Genomic DNA, 7,539 nt, shown 5'->3' with positions numbered 1-7,539 from the left:
CTGAATAATAAAAAAAGTCTCTTCTCTTGAGATCAACATCTGCTTATCTGCTTATTCAACAAATGCCAGCTGAGTAAAAAAAGAAGTATCCCGATGCAGATCTGCAGAGTTTTTTATTAATGATGCTGAGATCATTACGATTAGTTAAAGAAACATTTAGATGAATAATGTCAGCACTCGCCATTTCCAGTAGCTGTGCCACATCAATTTACTTGATTTGTTTCCCTAAAGTATATAATTATTATTTATTTTTATTTTCTTTATAATCATTAATCCTCCTGGGTACAGCTGCTGTTCAGCGTCTTGGTGATCCCCAATTTAACCCAACTGTAAATTGTAAATACAGTTTTAGTACCTGCAGGTGGACCCAGGGGTTCATCACATCACCTGTCACAGGTGTGGAGGCTGACAGAGGCCCCGCCTACTGGACACCACCTGAACCAGTGTCTGCAGCACTGATTAGTTAAATCACTAAGAACTCACGGTACAGGTGTGACGGGGAAACGTTATTTAAGGTAGGAACGTGATGATAACAATAAATATAAACTTAAACAACAAAACAAGCTGCTCAGAAGGACCGTTAGCATAAAACACCTCTGTTTAGCTAATGTTAGCTTAAAAACGATAGCTTAATGCCTTCGAGGTTGGTTAAACAATTAAGTCATGACATAGATAAGTAAATATATGATTTTATTTGAGTATAGTCGCTGTTTGGTGACGGGTCTGACTAGTGGAGACACTTTTTAACTGGATAATAATTCAGCCTGTGTTTGTTCCACCTCTTTATTGGGACACATAGCTAACGTTAGCTAACGTTAGCTAACGTTTCAAGTAACAATATTTACTTTATCTATGGATTCTCCAAAGATTCACGTAACGATCGGACTGATGAACTAAACTTAATGACGAACTAAACTTAATGACGAACTAAACTTAATGACGAACTAAACTTAATGACGAACTAAACTTAATGATGAACACATTTTAACTCGTAATTAACCGTATAATCGAAAACCAAAACAAAGATGGCGGCCGCCGACTTCCTTACCTGAGTAAACAAGTTTAAAACGTTTTTCAGTTTTCAGGTTGTTTTTCACCCGGTAATACTTTAATATCTTTGGATATTAAACTAAGACTAGTTTCAGTTTATCATCCCGAACATCAGTTTAGTCTTTAACTCAGCTGCAGCGTTAACTTACTGACTCTTCACTAACTCAGGCTCTTTTACTGTTGTTTTATTTTTCAAGTGAATTCTTATTCCGCTCTGTTTCAATGGAGGCTCTGCTCTTTATTTACTCATTGTCATGATGAATCTTAGTATTGGAGCTCTGCTGATGGTGATGACTTGTTTTTTGTTTCACCACACACAGTTAACTCGGGGTCAAACTAGGGATGATGGAGCAAACACTGATTAAACACTGATTAAAACTCAGGGTGTAGGACTTTTAATCTAACTTGTTACCAAGTTAGATTAAAGAAAAGTTTTACTTCTAGTGTTTGTGAGTTTGACTTTCACCAAATTCATTATCATTAACAAATACAAACGGATCAAAAAAATGTATTCATAAATTAAATTGATTCCCTTCATATACACTATAAAAGCAACATGATCAGGTCTGCTCTGGTATGAGCAGAAAACCTGTACTTCATTATTTGTTGACCACAGCAAAGTCTTTAATTAATAAATTGAGGCACCATCTGTTTTGCTGCTTTGCAACCAAATGGACGGTTTCTTCTACAGGAAAGTGACTGGCTGCTGCTGAGCTGATTCAAGTCCATTTAGACAAGGAAGCTGGGAGGATGTCAAAGTTCAAGTAAGAGCAAAGTTAAGTTGCCACACTTGGTTATGATTGTCAGGTCTAATGTAATAGAATACCTGGCTGAAGTTTAAACTCATTCCCAAGTCAGAAGCACATCGGAGTATTTGTGAACTGCAGTATTATCAGTGTAACAATGAGGCATTGTATTTTCCTGTGGTTACATTAGTCCTATTTGACTAAAATTACATTTTTTTCTCCCTGCAGGAAATCTTAAAATGACTGAATTCTTTGTGCTGAGTGCCAGGAGTCAGAGGCACATTCGACTTGGGGTTCAACCACTTGTCTGCCTGCCTTCAGAAATTTGTGGTATGTTTTTATTGTGAACTGAAAAGACAGTAACTCACACCTTTACAGCATGCTGGAAAAACAATGTCCATATATTTTACTCTCAATGACCAAAAATATAGAAAACCTTCTCCAATATACCATAACTTTGTAGCTTACTTTTGAAAGAATGTTAATCCATATATGAATGTGTGTACTGTGTAGGTGTACTGGCATGTTTGTGTACAGGTTTTTTCTTTTTTTTTGCACCGGTTCATCAGTTGGGCGTTAATACAATCAATCAATAAAACCATTAAGCAGAATTTCAAGTTGACAAGTTGATATTGTCACAGTTACAGGTGAGCTTCTTCAATATAAATTAGGTACAGCCAGTGGTTCTGACGTTAGTGTGTGAACAGTAAATACATGAACTCTCTAAATCATCAAACTCCTTTAAAGTCAGCTGCAGACACACCACATTATTCAACACAAGGAAAAATATGAAGTGGTTGTTGACACATTGTAAGAGTCTAGGAATAGGGTTTTGTTGTAGACCAGCCTTGAGTTTGGCTCCATTTATTTACCAATGGGAATGAATGAATGAAGTAGTAATGTGCAAAAGAAAGTTTTATGACCTGCACACTGTCAGCGCTGAGTTAAATGGTGAGAGAATATTTCAGACACGAGTGATGAAGACTTATAACATGCAGATGGTGACATTGACAGTGTTTTTAGTTTAACTGGCTGCTTAAATAGGTTTGTGTGAGTGGTGCTCTTAATCATAATCTGGGTTTGTGTATGCGTTTCCTTTTTTTCATGTGAGCAGCAAAATGACAGCTTCAGTAATTATGCTGGAAATGATTGTAGAGCTTTATATTGTGTGTGTGTGTGTGTGTGTGTGTGTGTGTGTGGGTGGGGGGGGGTGCAAGGGGGGATGCTTTTTTTTTTTTATTATCCAAGCTATACAGTGACAGGACTGTCAAAGTGTCACATCTTGGATAGTTAGAGAGATGAATACTTTATTAATTTGGTGTTGCTGTAGCTGTAACACAGAAAACATATGCACCCAGAGGATAATGGAGAATAAAAAAAATCCACATCTAAACAGAAACTTATTGCACTTTTTATTGCACCCTGCTGTGATAGTGGCTCCTATCTAACATCAGTGTATTTGTGCTTCAGCATGCTGTGCATTACATTAAAGTGTTTAGAGGTGGCCTCTAACTGGCTGATGCAGCATCATGCTGCACTAAGACTGTGCTGTGTGTTCTTTGCCAAAAGGTAGCCCATATATTAAATAAACTAAAGCAGAAGGAAAACCCTGTGATGGAGATTTTTCTTTTGGGGTGTGTGGTGGGCTCACAAAGCACAGGACTGTGGTGGCAGAACCCAGTGCCAACCTTGAATAAAGCAACATACTCCAGTATGCTCAGTATGAGTAAGAAGGTGAAACAGACTTGGTAGGAGGACAGGAGACAGGCAGTTATATTGCCATATAACTAACCTACTCAGAGTTGAACTGATCTGTTTCGGAAAAAGGTTTTATGAAACCCACTTTTCAAAGTGCCCTTCGTACCCTCATTAAGTCCCGCTAGTGCATAATGTACTCATACAAAAGTTTATTAATGGTCTGGTCCTTTCAGTTACATACTATAGACTTCTGTAACTTCAGATAGTGGGGAAACAAATGTTTTCTTTGATTTAACTGTGTTTTACTGAGTTAACTGTAATAATACTGAGCTGTGGCATTTTTCAGTTTAACAGATCAGAAAGCATATCCAAGACAAAACAGATTTATTGTGTTTCCTGCTGCCTTTGCAGGAGAGGTCTGTGGGAGGTTGGAGGTATCATTTTCCCCTATTCAGAGCTTCAACTTTCATTTTCACAGCAAAGATCCAGCTTCAAGCTGATGCACCATGACGTACACTCAAACCTTCTCTGCACCAGCTGTTGTCATTAATCTTTTATTTATTTTTCAGAAGACTTCATAATTATGTGTACATGTCTGTTTTCAACCTTGCATTTCATTTCAACCAGCATTATTTGTATTGATCCAGATTCACGGACACTGTACACAACCCTAGAATCAGGTGAAATTCATGATTTCTCAGAAGGATAATGGAAGTGGAAGCAGAACATTTCTGTGACAACATTCTCAACCATGAAGGCAGAGCAATTAAAACAAGCACTACTGGGACAAGCAGGCTCAAAAGGAACATGTATTTGTGATTATTTGATGAAATCATGTGCATGTGAGCGCTCAGTGCCATGTATACATTAGAAGGTCTCTCCAGCTCTATAATATTCTGTCAGAGGGAGGAGAGGAAAGGGATGACACGGAGGTAAGGAGGAAATAAAAAAGACAGAAGCTTGCAAACAGATTAACAGACTGGGTGTTGTCTCCTAAATTAAAACTAATGATGAATAACAAGAAGAAACACATTTAATCCCCCATATCAGACATTTGATGAGCCCCCTTTCCTCTTCATACTGTACTTTGAAAGGGTTTCTCAGCATGCAGTCACCCCAAACTTTAGAGGAATGGTTTACTTTGTGCATATTTTTGGTTTGTTCCAGTTTAAATTGTCTTATTACAAACAACCTGGGGCTTGTAAACACAACTAACCTCGACATTTTAAGTGGCTTGTTTACTGTGTGGAGTTCTGGTTACCTGACATCTTGCCAGGTTAGAGGTTTTGGCAGTGATGGAGAGTCTAACCAAATCCTGTCTCTGGATTTTAGAAGACTAAACTTTTTTTTTTTGTGGTTTTTATATATGTTAACATCATAAACACAAGAACACCAAGCTGTCTGATGTCAGTGTATTTTTCTGCACTGCACTTATGAAGAAAATACATATAAAATACAATATGTTATCATTAGAAATAGAAATAAATAGTAAGAAATAACAAGTACAACATTAGCTGAAAGAAAGCAAAAACTAGCAAGTGTGTAATCACCATTTTGAGCTCGAAAGGTGTCCGTTATTGATCAGCAGGACTTCCTGTGCCCTCTCACTTGTGTACAAACTCCATGTGGAAGTGAACCACATGCCATCCTGTTACGTCTCAATCATGTGAGGCTGGTTTCCACTGTGATCCCTCAGCAGTTTTAGTTATTATTATAATTAATTTTCCTTACTGTGGAAAAAAGAACTTACATAAACAAGCAGATTGTGTAGAAAGATGCCTATTTTCCAATTGTTGAAATGAGTAAGGTTTGTTTTTTTTTGAAGCTGAAACATCTTTTTCTGTCTCAAATCTTTGCTGGTAGACTGAGAACTGGTTAAAGATGTAGTTGCTGGATCAGTCTGAGCTCAGTGTGACTGGTTTTGATCTCAGTATGTAAGGGACAGGAGTCACAGCCTTATTTCATTTTTCTTTCAGTTAATTAATCTCTGCATCTCGTGTTTTATAAGGTAGGGTGACGTTTGGTAAGAAAACAAATCATCTTTCCTGCGTGTGCATATCGAGAAGATGTGAGCAGCATGTTAACAGAAACAAAACTAAAGCCAAGTCTTCATCTCCTCTGTCTCTTCTCTTCTCATGCTGAGAAATATCAGTAGGATTTCATGTGTGATGTGCAGAGTATTGATCAATTGCAGACCTGCACGCGCTCTCTCATAATGAATTTCAGTTTGTGACGTGCTGCCCGTCACTGATGTGGAAAGGCAAAAGGCACGTATACCGCTTAAACCACACACACCTACTGGAGAGTGGAGAGGTATGACTCACTGTTCGCATTGTTGCGTGATACTGACACAGACGCTGGTTGGAGGACTGTTGTTGCTGATGAAATCAGTCTGGGTTTAAATGGGGCGTGAATGGACATTCATATTTACAGACATTACAGAGATTTGGATTTTAATTTGAATTAGGATAAGATGGAAGTTTGGCACAAGGGAACCAAATATTCAAATTGAGTTAGGATTTTGTTTCCCGTCATTCTTTTAAACATGTCATGTTGTGGTTGCTGGGAGAAGTTACTCAGACAGTTTACACCTATACAGGAGCATCAATCTAGTCCACTCTTGCTGTGATTTTTCTGCTACAGCTAGCTCTGCTGAAACCAAAGAGAGAATAAAATAACACTTGTCTTGCTGTCAGATAGGATCATTTTCCAGCCAAGTCAGACTGGGCATCATAAAATGCAAAAACCTGAATTGCTTGGTTTTTACTTTAACACATGGGGTCTGTGCAAGTCATGGTTTTTAGATCAGTCTCATTTTTAAGTGACGATTGTTAATTTCCCTATTTAACGTATAGCCTTAAAAAGTAACAAAACCTAATTATTGGTTAGACCCTGATAAGGAAACGCAGTAAAATAACACTGCACATTTTGAATTTTGTGTTGAATCCTGTCATGGCATTTGGACTACAGCAGTAGAATGGCCATGTGAGGAAAAATATTTGCAGCTTGGGATGATGGGATGATAAGTTGTCATTTCTGCCGTGAATGTTGGTTCTCAACTCCTCATGTCTATAGAATTGTACCATTTTTGAGTTGATATTGTATGTTGTGTGCTCCTGTCATTGACTTGTCTCTATCTGAGCTTCATTCACTACGTGGGTTTCTGTCGGGTTTTGTTTTATAGATTTTCTGTATGTTTTCTCAGAATCTTTGTTCCATGAATGGAAAAGGATGTCTTTAGTTTTCAGTTCATACATGAGGGAGAATTCAGACTCCAGACTGTTGGTGCATATGTGTGTTTCAGATGACATCACATACAGTATCCTCATACGGCAGCATGTTTCTAATCTATTGCTTTCATCTAGGACCAACAGTGTGTGGCTTCCCCCGATGGCAGAAGAAATATGGTGATTCCCAGTGGCATATAGCTTGACAGGGGAAGTAATAGGACATCCCAGTGGGGTGTCTTGGTAAATGGGTTCTTGTCGATGTTCCAGGTAATTGTGGAGTGCAGCTGTTATTGTTTTCATCCAGGCAGTCTGCTGCCTTGTCAGTCATGTTGAGAGAAGAAGACATCGCTGCCTTCCTCAGTGCAGAGAAACGTACCTGTGTGTCTGACTTAAGTGTGTGTGTGTGTGTGTGTGTGTGTGTGTGTGTGTGTGTGTGTGTGTGTGGTGCCAGTATTTATGAAGGAACATTTTGTGTAATGTGTTCTTGCTTTATATAAATAATTGCAGACAAGTAGCCTTAAGAGACATATGGCAAAAATAGAGCATCTATGAAAGCTGACAAACAATTTTGGATTATTTTGTTTTCAGTCAAGATTGCTTTGGAGGGTGGACAACAGAAAGGCATCAGTGAAAAGATTTAAAGTGGACTTGAAGCTCGGCAGTAGAAAGCTAGACTTTGAAACTGAACATTGCCACTGTTTGCAGAACACCTCTCACTAACTAGTAAGTCACAAACTGGAAAGTACCCTTTTCTGCTATACCAGGTGTGACAGCTTTCAATTTCTCTTCAGTATGTTTTCTGGCATGAATTGTTT

At 38.3% G+C, this 7,539-nt stretch overlaps 1 long non-coding RNA gene across 1 annotated transcript; it reads left to right on the top strand.

The window, feature by feature from the left end:
- Window positions 1–403: 403 nt before the first annotated feature.
- Window positions 404–6,981, top strand: LOC113161097. The gene is made up of 4 exons (XR_003298728.1): window positions 404–515; window positions 1,742–1,814; window positions 2,025–2,126; window positions 6,860–6,981. It is a non-coding gene; the product is annotated as an uncharacterized LOC113161097 (long non-coding RNA).
- The last annotated feature ends 558 nt before the right edge of the window (window positions 6,982–7,539 follow it).

Source organism: Anabas testudineus, chromosome 10, assembly GCF_900324465.2.
Source record: "Anabas testudineus chromosome 10, fAnaTes1.2, whole genome shotgun sequence".
NCBI classification, from domain to species: domain Eukaryota; kingdom Metazoa; phylum Chordata; class Actinopteri; order Anabantiformes; family Anabantidae; genus Anabas; species Anabas testudineus.
This window is presented reverse-complemented; position numbering and strand designations above follow the sequence as displayed.